The following is a 21,750-nucleotide window of genomic DNA, read 5'->3' on the forward strand; positions in this document are numbered from 1 at the left end:
TTTAATATCTTTACAGTATATAAGTAAATTATGTCAACATTCAACTCCAGTAATGATGTGGTGCAAAAAAATACAAAAATAAAAGAAAATTTCAAAATGGGCGTGGCTCCGCCCTTTTTCATTTAATTTGTCTAGGATACTTTTAACGCCATAAGTCGAACAAAAATTAACCAATCCTTTTGAAATTTGGTAGGGGCATAAATTTTATGACGTTAACTGTTTTCTGTGAAAATGGGAGGAATCGGTTGATGCCACGCCCAGTTTTTATACACAGTCGACCATCTGTCCTTCCGTTCGGCCGCGTACACGATAACTTGAGCAAAAATCGACATATCTTTAATGAACTTAGTTCACGTGCTTACTTGAACTCACTTTATCTTGGTATGAAAAATGAACGAAATCCGACTATGACCACGTCCACTTTTTCGATATCGAAAATTACGAAAAATAAAAAAATGCCATAATTCTATACCAAATACGAAAAAAGGGATGAAACATGGTAAGGTAATTGGATTGTTTTATTGACGCGAAATATAACTTTAGAAAAAACTTTATAAAATGGTTGTGACACCTACATATTAAGTAGAAGAAAATGAAAAAGTTCTGCAGGGCGAAATAAAAAACCCTTAAAATCTTGGCAGGTATTACATATATAAATAAATTAGCGGTATCCAACAGATAATGTTCTGGTTCACCCTGGTCCACATTTTGGTCGATATCTGTAAAACGCCTTCACATATACAACTACCACCACTCCCTTTTAAAACTCTCATTAACACCTTTGATTTGATACCCATATCGCACAAACAAAGTCTAGAGTCACCCCTGGTCCACCTTTATTGCGACACCTCGAAAAGGCGTCCACCTATAGAACTAAGGCCCACTCCCTTTTTAAATACTCATTAACTCCTTTCGTTTGACACCCATATTGTACAAACAAATTCTAGGGTCACCGCTGGTCCACCTTTATGGCGATATCTCGAAAATGCGACCACCTATACAACAACCACCACTCCCTTTTAAACCCCTCATTAATACCTTTAATTTGATACCCATATCGTACAAATTCTAGAGTCACCCCTGGTCCACCTTTGTGGCGATATTTCGAAACGGCGTCCACCTATAGAACTAAGGCCCACTCCCTTTTAAAATACTCATTAACACCTTTCTTTTGATACCCATATTGTACAAACAAATTCTAGGGTCACCCCTGGTCCACCTTTATGGCGATATCTCGAAACGGCGTCCACCTATGGAACTAAGGATTACTCCCTTTTAAAATACTCATTAACACCTTTCATTTGATACCCATATCGTACAAACGCATTCTAGAGTCACCCCTGGTCCACCTTTATGGCGATATCTCGTAAAGGCGACCACCTATACAACAACCACCACTCACTTTTAAAACCCTCATTAATACCTTTAATTTGATACCCATATCGTACAAACACATTCTAGAGTCACCCCTGGTCCCCTTTTATTTCGATATTTCGAAACGGCATACACCTATAGAACTAAGGCCCACTCCCTTTTAAAATACTCATTAACACCATTCGTTTGATGCCCATATTGTACAAACAAATTCTAGGGTCACCCCTGGTCCACCTTTATGGCGATATCTCGAAACGACGTCCACCTATGGAACTAAGGATTACTCCCTTTTAAAATACTCATTAACACCTTTCATTTGATACCCATATCGTACAAACGCATTCTAGAGTCAACCCTGATCCACCTTTATGGCTATATCGCTAAATGGCGTCCACCTATAGAACTATGGCCCACTCCCTCATAAAATACTCTTTAATGCCTTTCATTTGATACGCATGTCATACAAACACATTCCAGGGTTTCCCTCGGTTAATTTTCCTACATGGTTATTTTCCCTTATGTTGTCACCATAGCACTCAACTGAGTATGTAATGTTCGGTTACACCCGAACTTAACCTTCCTTACTTGTTTTAAACTATATTTATGTTATTGAGTAAATAATTTATTTATTAAATCATTTTTCACCTTCAAGACCGTGGTTTTTCGTAAAACAGATAATGGCCATGCTTCGCGTCTCCCTTTTCCGAATTCTCTTCAGATTTCTTGAACTTTTATTTTTACTCTTGAATTTAATATTAGCTGTGTTTTTTTTAAATCCATACACATATACACTTAAACTTTATATGGACTGCTATACTTCTGAAATTGCTCCGCAGATAATTAGCACTCATAAATTTCAGTAAGCATTATACTCAGATGCAACTGAAATGTGTGTCTATGTATTACCTCTACAAATGGTGTATGTCCACTATTCGCCGCAACCGATTCAGCTATAGGTTATACACTATGGCCAACAGAGGCGTGTCTCCGCTTTTCGGCACAACCCGTTCTGTGGCTAGTTATTTAACCACTGCCACTAGATGGGTCTTCCAAATATTATCTAAGTGAGGATAAACGTTAGGAAGAAATTACGTTAAACCTCTTATCTGAAAAGTCGGTTGTATGAGACAAATGTTATATATATGACCGATCTCGACAATTTTAGAAAATTACGTATGCCTTATGTCTAAATATCCTGTAAGATATCAATCTTCCAGCTGTTATATGGAGCAATGACGAAAGCCCTCTTTTTCGAAAAATGTTATAGGGTGATATATCGTATAGTGACCCGATCCGGTCGGTTCCAACAAATGATTAATCGAACACCCAAATATACCAGCTCACCGAATTTGAACCAGATATCTCAAAAAATTAGGGGGCTAGTTTGCTTTCGAACAGACAGACAGACAGACAGATCGACAGACAGATAGACGGACATCGCTAAATCAACCCAGCTCGTTATCCTGATCATACTTATTGGGGGAGGGTCTATCTCTTCTCCTTTAAAGACTTACAATTTCGAGAATCGTGACAAGCTTAACGTACCATTTCGTTTTCATTATTAAAGCCAAAAAATTATAAAGGTAGCTAGTTTTATGTAGGTTTGTTTAAAATTCCTTGACTTGAAAGCACAATGCGGGAAATATTTTGAAGACGTCTCCAAACGATACGACTCTAATTAACCCAAAGAAAATCCTGAAATAATCCGGAGATAGTCCCGAAACGATACCGAAAGCAATTCCAAAATTATCCAAATATGATACCAAGATAATGCAGATAAAAAGAGTTTTGCACTGGGGTCCTTAAACCAGACGCGCAATAGTCCCGAAATAGCCCCCCGGTTAGGTTAGGTTGAAACTGGCCGGTCAATAAAGACCTCACATAGACTGAATGTGTGCAAAGTGTTACCAGAATTTTTTTGACGACGAAATGGAAAAATCTCAACTAGGCATCAGTATTTACATTATAGAATAACTCCGCCATATTAGCGAATCCTGGAATTGCTGTCTCGAGATCTGGCAACTCTGCCGCCCTTGGAGTAGCTGGAGCCTTGACCTGGTGAGCGCCAGGCAAGAACACAAAACGTGCTCAGCCGTTTCTTCTTGCAGGTCGCGCTTCTCACGTCTTCTGTACTGACGAGGCTTTACTTAAAAACATGTGCCGCCAGTAGGCAGTGTTTAGTTAGTATGCCCATCTTCAGGCTATATTCTTGTATCTTAAGAGATATGAGCAACCTTGTATGCAGCAAGAGAATAAGAAGGAAAGAACAGAACAGGATTAGCCTTGTTTCATTGGGCCACATGAGGGCAGTGCATCAATCAGCTTAAATGATATATAATGGCTCCGAAGTAGCACTTCCAAGCACTTTTCGTGCTCTGGTGATACTAGCGCACTTGAAATTTTATCCACCTGGCGTCCGAGTGTGAGGAAATGATATTTGTCCTCTGCATGATTAAAAAGCTCCAGTATAGTTTGAAGTTGGATTAGCGACTCCGGCTTATCCAATAAACTGCACTATCTCTAACAAATGTATTGCCAGTGATTATTAAGGCACACGATAGCGGTTTCAGTAACAGCCTGTGATTATTTCATTGATATCTTGGGACTTGTTTCTTCACTTCCCGACATATCAGGAACTAATGCTATATCAACGTCAGCAGTGCTGGGAAGGTAACATCAAACAAACCAGAGCCGCCGTTGGTTTCGAAAGCTTGCTGTAGCAAACACCATTCAGTGTCGAGATAAAATCGTCTGTTACCATTGTAACCAGCATTTGCCGAGCTTCGAAAACACAAAGACAAAAATTACCCGGAAAGTAATACCTACCTAATCCGAAGTTAGTTCCGATGCGATTCCGAAAGCAATCTTAGAACTATTTTGAAACATTCCCGTATCCATCCCGAAAAGAACTTCGCAACCGCTCTAAAATATTCACATATTATATAATAGTCTCGAAAATATTCCCAAAATGATCTCGAAATGGGCGCGAAAGTAATTCCAAAACATCCCGAAATCGCCTCAGAACAAACTGGAAAGTAGTCCCAAAATCATCTCTGAAAAGTTCCGTAACTATCCCGAAACAGTCCAGAAATAATCCTTGAAGCAATACTGAGACAAACTATTCAATCAAGCCTGGAAAATTCCACAGCGGTTAACTCTCCACCCGGTAGACCTGTATGGCAAACTGCAAGCAAGTTGTTATGCAGATAGACTGAATGCACTGGAACGACATCAAATTTTGGTTCTGCATGCATTCTAAGGAAGATTTCCGAAGCATGCACTCTCTCTTGACAACAAGATCTCCGTTAGAGTTCCAGAGACGCACGAATGGAACGATAACTTTACTCTAGACACGGAGTTCACGGCCGTCTCATATGGCTCCAAACTTAATGTCAATATTGGTAATAGTATCTACTATGAAGATTTTACAGCTAAAACTTAAATATTGGACTGCCGAGCAATTATAACGTCTTTCAGGTGGAATAAACATAGAGGAAGCCACTCAATCTGTGGCAAATTAGTATAACAGCAGAAACCCTTCAAGGTAGCTAAGGATTGCAGACAGTTGTTCAACGAACTGCCTTTCGGTGCACCACCGCCCGCAGGGATTTGGGCGGAAGGTCAGTGTTTTTGTTGTCAACTGTCCTACCAACGAGCAAGCGGGAAGTCTACTGATCAGTCCAAGTTAAACCAGCTGAGAGACTCTTTATATTTTCACCATGAATGATAATGACAGATGGACACTGAAGCCCACATGTGAGGTATAGAGACAAATTTAGCTGCACATAAATGAACCAGTTTCCTAGACAATATGAATCGTTTCTCTTTAAATTAATTGATGAGGTTAATATCGATTCACTGTCTTATGGGAATACACGAATCATATTAAGATCTAAAGGCAGGGGTCTCTTTCTCACTCAGTGGTACCACAATGAGCTAACAACTATAATTTAATCATCGGTGAAATCGCTTTGAATTCCTCTACAACAACAACTGCCTTATTTCAACAAGTAATTTTAGTACCGGTTAAGTATGTAGTCCGTGGGGAATAAATTGATAAGAGTATTAGTGAGCCATCTAGCTTAAAAAGTTAAATTATGCTACAAATACAAAAGTTTTCATTTCATTGGATATTTTCCTGTCACTCTCTTCATCATAGCACGAATACCCGTCCAGCTTTCCTTCCCCAAATGATCAATGGCAGATGCTGGCGGATCAAAGCCGCTGCCACCTTTAGGCAATTCCATTGTAGAGACTATAGCGAATCCATCATTGAAAGCATAATCATCGCTCGCACCAGCTGACTCGCCATAAAGCTGCGTTGATGAGCCCCATGCATACTCACGCCCACTATATGCGCGTATAGCAGCGGCGCCAACCGACGCCACCTCATCGAGATCCTGCCAAGTGTCTGGAAGTTCGCTGAAAGGCACAACATGTCTGTAAGCTCAAAATAAAATGATTCGTGTATACTTACGGTCCCCATCCCCACGGATACAAGAGCATGCTGCCATATGAATGCAAAGTCAAATACATGACACCACGTACGCGCAACGTGTGCATAATATCACGTACCACCATCGCTTCTGGCTCGGAAAATGGACGCGGTCCGGCAAAAATATCTGAGCATGGATTTGCAGAAGTACCTTTACCTCGCTAATGTAGGTCGAGATTACGATTCAGATCCGTACCAACACAAACCGTGCCATTTTCTTCAACTGGTTGACGTGTCTTGCGCCACATTCTTGTATTCGACGATAATTGTGTATATTCGTAGCCATCAGCATTTACCACTGGTTATATCAACATTCATGTTGATATTTAAAAAAAACTTTTATTTTGGTTTATAATATAAAATTTATTTTTGTTTATTTTTGAGTTTAGATATTTTCCAACTAATTAGAATTTTCTTTTTTTGAAATTATTCAAAATTTTAAGTTAACACGAAAACTCAATTAAAATTATTTTAAAAATTAAAGTAAAGAGTACAAAGTAGTTAACACTATATTTACTCCCCCTCCAAGAAAATTTGAAACAAACAAATTATTAATTAATATTAAATGTAACCTTTTTTTGTTTTTTGTTGCTTAATGTATTTGTATTTAAATTAGTGTTAATAAGTATGTTTGCTGGTTTAAGTAAATCAATTGAAATATTTTTAATAGTATTATTGTATTGAATTGTAAATGTTTTATGTTTCTTAGATATAACTTTAAAAGGTCCTTCATAAGGTGATTCTAAATTAGATTTACGAAGAACTTTAACAAAAACATACTCACAATTTTCTAATTGTTTAGGAACGAAAACATTTTCTTTGTTATGATGAAAAACTTTAGAACGAACAAGTGAAAAATATTCTCTTATTTTATGAAGAGCGTCATTAGAAAAATCATGTTCTTTATTACTATTTGAAATAATTAATTTACCAGGTATTCTAAGTGTTTGGCCATAAACAAGTTCAGCAGATGAACATTTTAAATCTTCTTTAATAGAAGTTCGTAAACCAAGTAGAATGAATGGTAAAATGTCAGACCAATGAACCGAGTCGTTTGATGCTATAATTGCTGCTTTTAAAGTTCGATGAAATCTCTCTATCATGCCATTTGCTTGGGGATGGTAAGGAGATGTATGAATTTTATGAGAACCTAAAAGTTTAGTTAATTCTGTAAAAAACTTTGAGGTGAATTGTGAACCTTGATCTACTGTAATATTTAATGGTATACCAAATCGTGGTATATAATTTTGAATAAAAGTTTTTACTATAGTATTTGTTGAAATATCTTTAAGCGGATAAGCTTCAGGCCAACGTGAAAATCTGTCAATAATTGTTAAAATATAACAATTTCCATTTGAAACTGGAAGAGGTCCAACAATATCCATATGAATATGTTGAAAACGGCCTGATGGTATTTGAATTTTTTGGATAGGAGATTTAGTATTCTTGAAATTTTGGATTTTTGACAATTGATGCAAGATGAAGTCCAATCGTTAATCTCTTTACGCATGTTTGGCCAATAATATTTATTTTGAATTAATTTTCTAGTTGTTCTTATACTTGGATGAGATAATGAGTGAATTTTGTCAAATATAATTCTTCTCATAGAATGTGGAACATAAGGTCGAAAAGGTTGTAGAGAAACATCACACCATATATTTAAATTAATAACTGGAATATGAATTTCCTTTAAATTATTTTTAGAATTTTGATCAGAAATGGTTTTTTGTAAAAATGTATCAGTTTGTTGTTCTTTATATAAAGTTTCTAAATTTATATCTTGAGTTGAAATTGCATTTATTTCTGGAATACGGGAAAGTGTGTCGGCAACTATGTTGTCTTTTCAACGTATATATTGAATATCATTTGTAAATTGAGCAATATATTCAAGATGACGTAGTTGACGAGGAGATCTATCTACTTTAGAATTTAGAACATGAATTAAAGGTTTATGATCAGTATAAATTGTAAAAGTTCTACCTTCAAGAAAATGTTTAAAATGTTTAATTGAATTATAAATTGCCAAAAGTTCACGATCAAATGTTGAATATTTAATTTCTGTTGTAGTTAATTTTCTTGAAAAATAAGCTAAGGGTTCTAGTATATTATTGCTAGTTTGTTGAAGAACTGCTCCAATAGCAACATTTGATGCATCTACTGCTAATGATAAAGTACCATTTTTGTCGAAATGTGTAAGTAAAGTATTTTTAGCAAAAAGTTTTTTAACATTTCCGAAAGCTGTTGTGGTTTCATTTGTCCAATTTAATTGTTTGAGTTTGTTTTTAATTGCATGTGTTAATATTTCATGCAGAGGACTAAGTTCTGTTGCTAACATTTTAATATATCTGTGATAGTAATTTATCATACCTAAAAATTTTTGTAATTTATTTATAGAAATTGGTTTTTCAAAATTTGTTATGATTTCAATTCTATCTAAAGATGGTTTAATACCTTCGCCTGAAATTTCGTAACTTAAAAAATTTAATTTATTTACACCGAGAGTACATTTTGAAGGTTTGATATTTAAATTATATTCTTCAAGTCTTTTGAAAACTGATTTTAAATGATTTATATGTTGATCTTCATTATCACTGGCAATAAGAATGTCATCAATGTATGTAAATACAAAATCGAAATCAGAAAATACTTCATTAATAAAGCGTTGGAAAGTTTGAGCACTGTTTCGTAAACCGAAAGGCATTCTTACGAATTCAAACATTCCAAAAGGGGTAGTTATTGCAGTTTTATGAATGTCTTCTTCTGCCATTGGAATTTGGTGGTAAGCACGCACAAGATCAATTTTGGAAAAAAATTGTTTGTTTTTTAAATCAATTGTTAAATCGTGAATATGTGGTAAAGGATACCGATCGGGTGTAGTAATAAAATTAAGTCTTCGATAGTCTCCGCAAGGTCTCCAATCATTTGGTTCTTTTTTAGGAACGAGATAAAGTGGAGATGCAATAGGAGAATTTGAGGGTCTGCATATACCAGTTTTAACTAAAAATTCAAATTCAGCTTTAGCAATTTTAAGTTTGATTGGATCAAGACGTCTGGGTTTCGAAAATGGTAAAATACCTTTTGTTTCTATCCTGTGAACCGTATGGTGTTTAACTTTTTTAGTATAATCTGGTTCGCAGGTAATAGATGGAAATTCATTAAGTAATTTTGAAAACTTATTTTCGACAATAGGAATTTTGAGTGAGAAAATATCAGAAAATCCAGAAGATCCAGTAACTTTAATTTTTGTAGTAGAATCCATTATTTCTTTATTTTTAATATTGACAATAATTCCGAATTTTTCTAAAAAGTTTGCTCCTAAAATTGGTGTATCGATATTCGCAATAATGAATGGAAATTCAAAATCTCTTCTTAAACCTAAATCAATTTTAAGTAGTTTTGTACCGAAAGTTTCAATTGAAGAACCGTTTGCTGCAGTCGAAGTAAGATCCGAATTTCTTTTATAAATTTTAAATTTAGAAAAAGGAATAACTGATACAACTGCACCGGTATCGATAAGAAAATTAAGTTTATTGAATTTATCAAATATGAAGAGGCGACGAGTAGGTTTAATAATAGTTCCATTATCCGTCACCGTCATAATGGATCGTTTCAGTTTAAATTTTGTTCGTAATTTGAATTATGATTTTGATTAAAATTGCATGGGGGTATACATTTGAGAGCGTTATTCTTAAATTTTGTGTGATACCAACAAATAGTTGTTTGTGAATTAAAATTACGATTGTTTGAAAAATTTCTTGATCCTGAAAAATTTCGAGATTTAGATCTATTTCTATCTTTAGATCTTGAACGGATTTGTAATTGATTAATATCATTAGAAATTTTATTTAAATTTTGATAAATAGTCGTAGTTAATTCAGTTAAATTTTTAACGCATTGTTCTAAAATATTATTATTTATACTTGAGACTACAGGAGATTTGGAAGAATGAGGTTTATTGATTAAATCAAAAAGTTTGTCAGCTAAAATAATAATTTCATCTCTGTTTTGATTATTATTGGAAGTCAAATGAATTTGTATTTCTTGTGGTAATTTATGAATCCACAATTTAAAGAGTAATTCTTGGCTAACTATGGAGGCAGAACCTATAAGTGATTTCATAAATCTGAATAATTCAGATGGTGAACGATCATCAAGTTCAGTTTTTGAAAATAATTGTTCTAATCGTTTTTCTTCGCTAAGAGAAAATCTTTCACATAGAACTTTTTTGATTGTATCATATTTATTAAAAAGAGGAGGTGGGTTAATAACATCTAAAATTTTAGATATAGTATCTCGTTGAAGAGTAATTAGAATATTTTGAAATTTTAAATTATCATCATTGATATTGTTAATTTCAAATTGTCCTTCAGCAAGCAAAAACCAGGCATCAGGACAATCTTGCCAAAATTGTGGTAATTTAATAGATTTAGTAGAAGGAAAATTTGTAAAGTTATCTTGTGTTGAAGTATTTTGTGTTGTATTAGAGATGTTGTTTTGTGTTGTATTAATGTTAGAATTTTGAGTTGTATTGTGAGTCATGATGTTATTTGTATGGTTGATATTTTGATTTTCTGAATTTGTAAATTTACGAGTTCGTATTGGTGAACGTAGAACTATATGAAAAGAAATTTAAATGAAAAATTTGAAAATAAGAAAATATTTAAGAATTTTTTGGAAAGGGAGTTAACAATTTAAATACAATATTTAATTTTATATAAAAAATAAATAAATTTAAATAACGTATATTAAAATTTTTAAGATATAAAAATAATCTTAAAATAAATTTGAAAGTTAAAAGGTTTAAAATTTTAATTTAAATTATAATTGAAAAATTTAAATTTAATATTAAAATAAAAATTATACTTATATAAAATTAAATTTAATAAAAAAATATTAAAATTAATAAGTAGTAGTTGATTGATGATTGTTTAAAAATATCTTGAAATTAATATATGGATTGTTTGATATCGTAATTCTTTTAAAATATGCAATGGCTTTGTTGTTTTCTTTGTAAATCTCTTAATTTTCATCGTGATGTCTTCATTTTAAATCTGTTCTTGTGTGTATTGCGCGCAAAATTGTTGTTGTGGCTTGGATAACTCAATCGTTGCTTTTAAGAGTATTAGGTTGTAAATGTTTTAATTTTGTTTACACACACGTTTTTAGAGTTTTTTATGTTTTTAATTTGATTTTCAACATTTATTCTATGTTTTAATGTTTCGTATATATAATTTACAGCGACTGTTATATGAAATTTGCACAGAATGTTGTTGTATTGCTTCACTAAGTTTAGTATAGCTTTTGAGAAATTGAAGCGATTCAGGCAATGTTTCGAGAAGATTTTTAGATAAATTAACGTATGTAGCTAATATGCTCTCTGATTTCGTTTGGAATACCTCATCAAGAATTGTTGAAAGATATTGCATTGTCATTACAGTCGTCAGTTGGACGACGTGGGCTATTCAAACTATCTACACTCATGTTATATGAACTATTTGGTATAAATGAAATTGTCGATGATGTCGATGATGTATCACTTTGATAAAGATGTTGTTGTTTTTCGATAGAGGCACACGCACGTTCACATAATGTTCATAGAATACGCGTAGTATGGATTTAATCGAATTGCCGTCGATTTGTAAGTTAATTAAATGTGCCAAGGAGGTCAATGACAATGGTAGATTAGTTGTTGAATTATTCGTAAAATCAAGTTTTATTAGATTTTTTAACAGCGAAATTTCATCCGGAATTTTCGTAATTTTGTTATCGCGTAAATCGAGAGTAGGTCAGAAGGATCGTTGGTAGGATCGCCAATATATCAACATTCATGTTGATATTTAAAAAAAACTTTTATTTTAGTTTATAATATAAAATTTATTTTTGTTTATTTTTGAGTTTAGATATTTTCCAACTAATTAGAATTTTCTTTTTTTGAAGTTATTCAAAATTTTAAGTTAACACGAAAACTCAATTAAAATAATTTTAAAAATTAAAGTAAAGAGTACAAAGTAGTTAACACTATACTGGTAACAACACAAAATCATAATATTTAAAAAGCTCCGCATGCGCTTCGAAATTCTCAACCAATTCACCAATTATATGGATTGCAGTCTCTGGTGAAATCCATTCGCGTGCATGAAAGCCGCCATCAGTAAAGATCAAATTTTTGCCCACACGCCCGTCACCGTTTGTTATTGTAATAGTTTTCAATAGGCGTCCTTCGTAGGACTTGCCGTATATACGTACATTAACACGTGATGGATAACGGTAAGCTAAGTCGTCGAGGTAAGCATTGACTTCGTTGTGTGAATAGTAACGTTCTGTACCAAGGCGTCCCGAACTCGCATACGGCCTTACCTTGCGCAGTTTGTGAATCTCAAGCACACTCGCTTCGAGTGTACGTCCAAAGTTGGAATCAATCAGCTCAAAAAATATTTCGTGGCTCTGAAGTAGCGCTTTGAAGTTCTTTTCTTGCTCTGGTGTAACAAGCAAGCTTGAAATGTCTCCCTCCTGACGCCCCAGTGAAAGAAACTCATATTTGTCCTGTGCTTGCGTAGAAAGCTCGAGTAGCATTTTTAGTTGAGCGGCTGTTAACGGCTTAACTTCGTACACTTTGTGTCTGCAAGAAGATTTATATTCATATATGTACATATAAAAGTTATTGGGTAGTTTGTTTCGGTTATCAGTCGTCCAATACTACCCTTCATATCTGTCTGCTCTAGCAAGCGATAATGCTCCACACAAAACAAAAATTAAACAGAAAGCAAACTTGTCCAACATTACCGCTGCTCGTTCAAACAAACCTGGCGCAGCGACTAAGTTTGTTAATCGGCCAATTATTTTTAAATTTCAATAACGGATCTCTTTAAATTATTTGGTTATCTATCAGCAATCGACTAATAAAAAATAGAAAACGAACTACCTCTTGACAATGATTGTAGTTCCTAACTTATGGGGTGACTCGTTACGAGGTAAAGCTTACATCGTTTCCAAGCCACAACTCCTCAAATACTTATCTTTTGGTTGATCGATTTAATACTACGTATTAATAAAATTTTGTTTTTATACTCAGTTGAGCAGAGCTCACAGAGTATATTAACTTTGATTGGATAACGGTTGGTTGTACAGGTATAAAGGAATCGAGATAGATAAAGACTTCCATATATCAAAATCATCAGTATCGAAAAAAAATTTGATTGAGCCATGTCCGTCCGTCCGTCCGTCCGTCCGTCTGCCCGTTAACACGATAACTTGAGTAAATTTTGAAGTATCTTGATGAAATTTGGTATGTAGATTCCTGGGCACTCATCTCAGATCGCTATTTAAAATGAACGATATCGGACTATAACCACGCCCACTTTTTCGATATCGAAAATTTCGAAAAACAGAGAAAATGCGATAATTCATTGCCAAAGGCGGTTAAAGCGATGAAACTTGGTAGATGGGTTGACGTTATGACGCAGAATAGAAAATTAGTAAGATTTTGGATAATGGGCGTGGCACCGCCCACTTTTACAAGAAGGTAATTTAAAAGTTTTGCAAGCTGTAATTTGGCATTCGTTGAAGATATCATGATGAAATTTGGCAGGAACGTTACTACTATTACTATATATGTGCTACTAAAAATTAGCAAAATTGGATGAAGAACACGCCCACTTTTTAAAAAATTTTTTTTTTAAATTCAAATTTTAACAAAAAATTTAATATCTTTACTGTATATAAGTAAATTAAGTCAAAATTCAACTCCAGTAATGCCATGATGCAACAAAATACAAAAATAAAAGAAAATTTCAAAATGGGCGTGGCTCCGCCCATTTTCATTTAGTTTGTCTAGAATACTTTTAATGCCATAAGTCGAACAAAAATTTACCAATCCTTCTCAAATTTGGTAGGGGCATAGATTCTATGACGGTAACTGTTCTCTGTGAAAATGGGCGAAATCGGTGGAAGCCACGCCCAGTTTTTATACACAGTCCACCGTCTGTCCTTCCGCTCGGCCGTTAACACAATAACTTGAGCAAAAACCGATATATCTTTACTAAACTTAGCCCACGCACTTATCTGAATTCACTTTATCTTATATATTGGTATAAAAAATGGCCAAAATCCGACCATAACCACGCCCACTTTATCGATATCGAAAATTACGAAAAATGAAAAAAATGCCATAATTCTATACCAAATACGAAAAAAGGGATGAAACATGGTAACTGGATTGGTTTATTGACGCAAAATATAACTTTGGAAAAAACTTTGTAAAATGGGTGTGACACCTACAATATTAAGTAGAAGAAAATGAAAAAGTTCTACAAGGCGAAATCAACAGCCCTTGGAATCTTGGCAGGAATATTGTTAGTGGTATTGCATATATAAATAAATTAGCAGTACCCGACAGTGGATTTTCTGGATCACCTGGTCCACATTTTGGTCGATATCGCGAGAACGCCTTCACATATACATACATCTAAGGGCCACTCGCTTTTAAAACCCTCATTAATACCTTTAATTTGATATCCATATCGTACAAACACATTCTAGAGTCACCCCTGGCCCACCCTAATGGCGATATCTCGAAAAGGCGTCCACCTATAGACCTAATGCCCACTCCCTCTTAAAATGCTCAGTAACACCTTCCGTTTGATACCCATATCGTACAAACATTCTAGAGTCACCCCTGGCCCACCCTAATGGCGATATCTCGAAAAGGCGTCCACCTATAGACCTAATGTCCACTCCCTCTTAAAATGCTCAGTAACACCTTTCGTTTGATACCCATATCGTACAAATATTCTAGAGTCACCCCTGGTCCACCCTAATGGCGATATCTCGAAAAGGCGTCCACCTATAGACCTAATGCCGACTCCCTCTTAAAATGCTCAGTAACACCTTTCGTTTGATACCCATATCGTACAAACATTCTAGAGTCACCCTTGGTCCACCCTTATGGCGATATCTCGAAAAGGCGTCCACCTCTAGAACTAAGGATTAAAAAATAAAAAATAAATGTAAGGCGCGATAACCTCCGAAGAGATCTAAGGCCGAGCTTCTCTTCCAATTTGCGTCGTGCTCCTCTTGATTTTCCCTACAAATTGGCCGGACGGGACCTACATGTTTTATGCCGACTCCGAACGGCATCTGCAAAGCAGATGAGTTTTCACTGAGAGCTTTTCATGGCAGAAATACACCCGGAGTGCTTGCCAAACACTGCCGAGGGGCGACCCCGCTTAGAAAAATTTTCTTCTAATTGAAAAATCTTATTTCTAAAATTTTGATGTTGCTTTGCCCGGGAGTTGAACCCAGGGCATACGGTGTGATAGGCGGAGCACGCTACCCATCACACCACGGTGGCCGCCACTAAGGATTACTTCCTTTTAAAATACTCATTACCACCTTTCATTTGATACCCATATCGTACAAACACATTCTAGAGTCACCCTGGCCCACCCTAATGGCGATATCTCGAAAAGGCGTCCACCTATAGACCTAATGCCCACTCCCTCTTAAAATGCTCAGAAATACCTTTCGTTTGATACCCATATCGTACAAACATTCTAGAGTCACCCTTGGTCCACCTTTATGGCGATATCTCGAAAAGGCGTCCACCTATAGAACTAAGGATCACTCCCTTTTAAAATACTCATTACCACCTTTCATTTGATACCCATATCGTACAAACACATTCTAGAGTCACCCCTGGCCCACCCTAATGGCGATATCTCGAAAAGGCGTCCACCTATAGACCTAATGCCCACTCCCTCTTAAAATGCTCAGTAACACCTTTCGTTTGATACCCATATCGTACAAACATTCTAGAGTCACCCCTGGCCCACCCTAATGGCGATATCTCGAAAAGGCGTCCACCTATAGACCTAATGCCCACTCCCTCTTAAAATGCTCAGTAACACTTTTCGTTTGATACCCATATCGTACAAACATTCTAGAGTCACCCCTGGCCCACCCTAATGGCGATATCTCGAAAAGACGTCCACCTATAGACCTAATGCCCACTCCCTCTTAAAATGCTCAGTAACACATTTCATTTGATTCCCATATGGTACAAACACATTCTAGAGATACCCCTGGTCCACCTTTATGGCGATATCTCGAAACGGCGTCCACCTATGGAACTAAGGATCACTCCTTTTCAAAATACTCATTAACAGCTTTCATTTGATACCCATATCGTACAAACATATTCTAGAGTCACCCCTGGTCCACCTTTATGGCGATTTCTCGAAAACGCGTTCACCTATAGAACTAAAGCCCATTCCCTTTTAAAATACTCATTACCACCTTTCATTTGATACCCATATCGTAAAACACATTCTAGAGTCACCCCTGGTCCACCTTAATGGCGATATCTCGAAAAGGCGTCCACCGATAGACCTAAGGCCCACTCCCTCTTAAAATGCTCAGTAACACCTTTCATTTGATACCCATATCGTACAAACAAATTCTAGAGTCAACCTTGGTCCACCTTTATAGCGATATCCCTAAATGGCGTCCATCCATAGAACTATGGCCTACTCTCTCTTAAAATACTCTTTAATACCTTCCTACACATGTCATACAACCACATTGCAGGGTTACCCTAGGTTCATTTTCCTACATGTTGATTTTCCTTATTTTGTCTCCATAGCTCTCAACTGAGTATGTAATGTTCGGTTACACCCGAACTTAGCCTTCCTTACTTGTTCAAATTAATTTAGTAAATTTTTTTTAAATATTTTTTTAGTTCCTTCGAGTTGTTTGAAGTCTTTATAAGGACGACAGTCAAAATAGACAGGATAATATGCCAAAAAGTTTTCTGCTAAGTAGTTAGGGACCTACGTGAATTATTTTATAGTGTTACCAGCCGACCCGGCAGACGTTGTTTCCTTTTAACTTTAGTTCCCCAGTCAAACACATCCAAAAAAGCCGGATGCATCAAAGAACTTACTTTTTTCGGCCACTTGTCACTAACGCTTACTGAAGCGTTGAGTTTTGTTGGCCACGGATACAAATAACAATTTGGATGGGCTGCATACTAAGCTGAAGGCAGATTACTTAGCGATACGTATAGAGATATGAGGTCACGATATCAGTAAGGGGAAACACCACAGGACGTGTGGTGAGATATCAATACTTAGCATAACACATCCCAGCTTGAGCGCAGACCATATGGCCATAATAGTATAACGTCATTAAATATTGGACGGATAGACTACCTATTTCCTTACCTCCTCTCCAGTGGATCTCTTAGAGCCACAATAGGGGTGGAAGTTTTTCGCAATGGCATGCAAATGGCAGAAAGTGTGTTAGGATGCAAGCAATCTCTGGAAATAATCGGGATAGGAAGAAGCGTACATCTATATTGGCTCCCAGGGCATATGGGAATAGATGGGAATGAAAAAGCGGACGATTCAACTAAAAATAAGATTAGGCGATATTAAGAGAAAGTGACAGTTCCACAAGTTCGACTTGGCGGAAATGATGTAGAGCCAAGCACGAAGCTGTAAAGTTTCGAAATTCATGTGTAGTTTACAACGTAAGACTAACGAAGTTGCTCCTATCTTAAAACAAGTAAGGAAGGCTAAGTTCGGGTGTAACCGAACATTACATACTCAGTGGAATGTGTTTTTTTGACATGTTTGTCAAATGGAAGGTATTAAAGAGTATTTAAAGACGGTGTGGGCCATAGTTCTTTAGGTGGACGCCATTTAGGGATATGGCTATAAAGGTGGACCAGGGCTGACTCTAGAATTTTTTGTACGATATGAGTATCAAATGGAAGGTGTTAATGAGTATTTTAAAAGGGCGTGGGCCTTAGTTCTATAGGTGAACGCCTTTTCGAGATATCTCCATAAAGGTGGACCAGGGGTGACTCTAGAGTTTTTTGTACGATATGGGTATCAAACGGAACGTGTTAATGAGTATTTTAAAAGGGATTGGGCCTTAGTTCTATAGGTGGACGCTTTTTCCAGATATCGCCATAAAGGTGGACCAGGGGTGACTCTAGAATTTGTTTGTACGATATGGGCATCAAATTAAAGGTATTGATGAGGGTTTTAAAATATCGACCAAAATGTGGACCAGGATGACCCAGAACATCATCTGTCGGGTACCGATAATTTATTTATATATGTATGTAATACCACGAATAGTATTCCTGCCAAGATTCCAAGGGATTTTCATTTCGCCCTGCAGAAATTTTTCAGTTTCTTTTACTTAATATGGTATGTGTCACACCCATTTTACAAAGTTTTTTTCTAAAGTTATATTTTGCGTCAATAAACCAATCCAATTACCATGTTTCATCCCTTTTTTCGTATTTGGTATAGAATTATGGCATTTTTTTCATTTTTAGTAATTTTCGATATCGAAAAAGTGGGCGTGGTCATATTCGCATTTCGGCCATTTTTTATACCAATACATATAAAAACTGAGCGTGGCTTCAACCGATGTCGCCCTTTTTCACAGAAAACAGTTATCGTCCTAGAATCTTAGCCCCTACCAAATTTCACACGGATTGGTAAATTTTTGTTCGACTTATCGCATTAAAAGTATTCTAGGCAAATGAAATGAAAAAGGGCGGAGCGACGCCCATTTTGAAACTTTCTTTTTTTTTTGTATTTTGTTGCACCATATCATTACTGGAGTTGAATGTTGACAATTTACTTATATACTGTAAAGATATTAAATTTTTTGTTAAAATTTGACTTTAAAAAAAAATCTGTTTAAAGTGGGTGTGGTCGTCCTCCGATTTTGCTAATTTTTATTAAGCATACATGTAGTAATAGTAGTAACGTTCCTGCCAAATTTCATTATGATATCTTCAACGGCTGCCAAATTACAGCTTGCAAAACTTTTAAATTACCTTCTTTTAAAAATGGGCGGTGCCACGCCCATTGTCCAAAATTTTACTAATTTTCTATTCTGCGTCATAAGTTCAACTCACCTACCAAGTTTCATCACTTTAACCGTCTTTGGTAATGAATTATTGCATTTTTTCGGTTTTTCGAAATTTTCGATATCGAACAAGTGGGCGTGGTTATAGTCCGATATTGTTCATTTTAAATAGCGATCTGAGATGAGTGCCCAGGAACCTACATACCAAATTTCATCAAGATACCTAAAAATTTAATCAAGTTATCTTGTTAACGGACGGACGGACGGACATGGCTCAATCAAATTTTTTTTCGATACTGATGATTTTGATATATGGAAGTCTATATCTATCTCGATTCCTTTATACCTGTACAACCAACCGTTATCCAATCAAAGTTAATATACTCTGTGAGCTCTGCTCAACTGAGTATAAAAAGAGGACTTTAGCCTCGTGACGGGTATTCTATATTTATTTAAAATCGTTTCTATCGAATCCAAATTTTATATCATGAAAACTTTGATAATTGAAAAAAATCAATATTGAAAATTAAAATATTGATAAAACATATTAAAATTACAAAGTTCAAAGTAACTGAAACACAAAGTTAAATAAAAAATAATAATAAGAACCCTTCACTACTCCCCCTTCCGAAGAATTGTTGTTAAACAAATTAAAAGTAACTTTCTTTTTGGTTTTAGTGTTAGGAATTTGTGCAACATCAATAAATGCTGGTTTTAAACGATCAACAGCAATATTTTTTATTTCATCATTTATTTCCACCTTGAAATTTTTTATGTCTTTCTCGATAACCTTATAAGGACCCTCATATGGATGTTGTAAAGCATGTTTGTTTACAACACGCACAAAACAAACTGACAATCTTTTAAGTCCGTTGGAATAAAAATATTAGAAGAATTTTGCTGATGGACTAAATTTGATCTAAAATGTTTAAAGTATTCACGTAAGCTATTTATGACATCTGATAAACATAAGTTTTTATTAACCGATACAAAATGCTCCCCAGGTAACCGTAAATTTTGACCATAAACCATTTCTGCAGGTGTAGCCGAAACATTTTCTTTGAAAGTTGATCGCAAACCTAGAAGTATTATCGGCAACTCTTGATACCAATCTCTGAGCCCATTTCTAGCCATAATTGATAATTTTAACTGTCTATGAAAATATTCCACCATTCCATTAGCTTGAGGATGGTAGGCAGATGTTGTTATGTGATGACTCCCAAGTAATTTAGTTAGTTCCGGGAACAAATTTGATGTGAACTGAGTGCCCTGATCTGTTGTTATTTCTAAAGGAACGCCAAAACGAGAAATATATTCATTAACGAATTTCTTTGCAATAGTTGCAGCAGAAATATCTTTTAATGGATATTCCTCCGGCCAACGAGTAAATCTATCAATTAAAGTAAAAATATATCGATGTCCTTTTGATATTGGTAAACGGCCTACAAATCCAAATGGATATGCTGAAATCTACTTTTAAGTATTGTAATTTTAAAAATAGGTGTTTTTATATGACGATAAACTTTCTACTTTTGGCAGCTGATACATTCTCGCGACCATAGGTTAATTTGTTTGTTCATATTTGGCCAAAAATATTTTTTAATTATTAGTCTACGAGTAACCTTTGTACCTGGATGTGATATTACATGTAACATTTCAAAAATCGTTTTTCTTAAATTATATGGAATATACGGCCGAAATTTCACACCTAATATTAAAATTTAGTACAGGAATTTTGATTAGCTTAAGGTTATTAAAACTTTGACTGTTAGTTAGTTCATTTAGTTCATTATATTTCTGTTGTTCATTTTATAAAACTTTAAAATTTATCTCTGAGTTTTTAATTGAATCAAGTTCAAAAGCTCGTGACAATGTGTCAGCTACAACATTATCTTTTCCTTCTATTTACTGTATATCATTAGTAAATTGCGCAACAATTTGAGATGTCTTGTTTACCTAGGGCTGCGCTCCGTTTTTGAGCTTAAAGCAAAAGTTAATGGTTTTTGGCCCGTGTAAATTGTAAACTGTCGCCCTTTATAAAAGGTATCTAAAATGCTTGATATTTAAATAAATGAGAAAGCTTTTTCGAATAAAAACCTAATGGCTCAGTTGCATCATTAAAGTGTTGTTGTATGACACCACCAATTTCCGTATTAGATGCATCAAAAATTAAAGAAAGTTTAGCATCTTTATTAAAATGATTTAATAACACCTTATATGCAAACTTTTCTTTAATACATTCAAAGCTTTTAGTTGATGTATCGACCCATAATAATGGTTTATCGCGTTTTTTTGTTTGTTCTATTAATTAAATCATATATTATATTCGTGTACTCAACTTTATTTGGAATATACCTATGGTAATAATTTACCATATCTATAAATTTTTGTTCCTGTTTAATAGTTTTTGGGCATTCAAAACGTATGGCTGCTGTTTTCTCATCGGATGGCCTCATTGCAGAACTAGAAATATTGTGCCCTTAAAAGTCAATACTGTTAACACCAAAAATACATTTACTTGGTTTAATATTTAACCATTACTCGGATAGTCGTTCAAAAAGTACACGTAGATGTGTTAAATGTTCTTCTTCATTTTCAATCGCAATAAGTAAGTTATCAGTGTATGCAAATACAAAATCTAGACCGTTAACAATTTCATTAATAAACCTCTGGAAGGTTTGTGAAGAATTCCTTAATCCGAAAGGCATATGCAAAACTCTAACATACCGAAAGGTGTTGTTATTGCCGTTTTGAAAATATCTTCTTTGGCCATTGGTATCTGATGGAAAATATATTTTTGTTTCGAATATTCTTATTTAAATCGTGTATATGAGGTAAAGGATAACGATCAGGTATTTTAATAACGTTCAATCTACGGAAATCACGACAAGGACGCCAGTCGTTAACATCCTTTTTAGGTGCTAAATGAAGAGGGGAAGCAGCGGATGAATTTGACGGTCTACAAATTCCAGTTCTTAAAAATAAATCAAATT

General features: G+C 35.0%; 1 pseudogene; it reads right to left on the reverse strand.

Moving 5' to 3' along the window:
* Positions 1-5,492: 5,492 nt before the first annotated feature.
* Positions 5,493-21,213, reverse strand: LOC137254334 (carboxypeptidase B1-like; annotated as a pseudogene).
* Between the last annotated feature and the right edge of the window lie 537 nt (positions 21,214-21,750).

This window comes from Eurosta solidaginis, chromosome 5, assembly GCF_040869045.1.
Source record: "Eurosta solidaginis isolate ZX-2024a chromosome 5, ASM4086904v1, whole genome shotgun sequence".
Classification (NCBI taxonomy): Eukaryota; Metazoa; Arthropoda; class Insecta; order Diptera; family Tephritidae; genus Eurosta; species Eurosta solidaginis.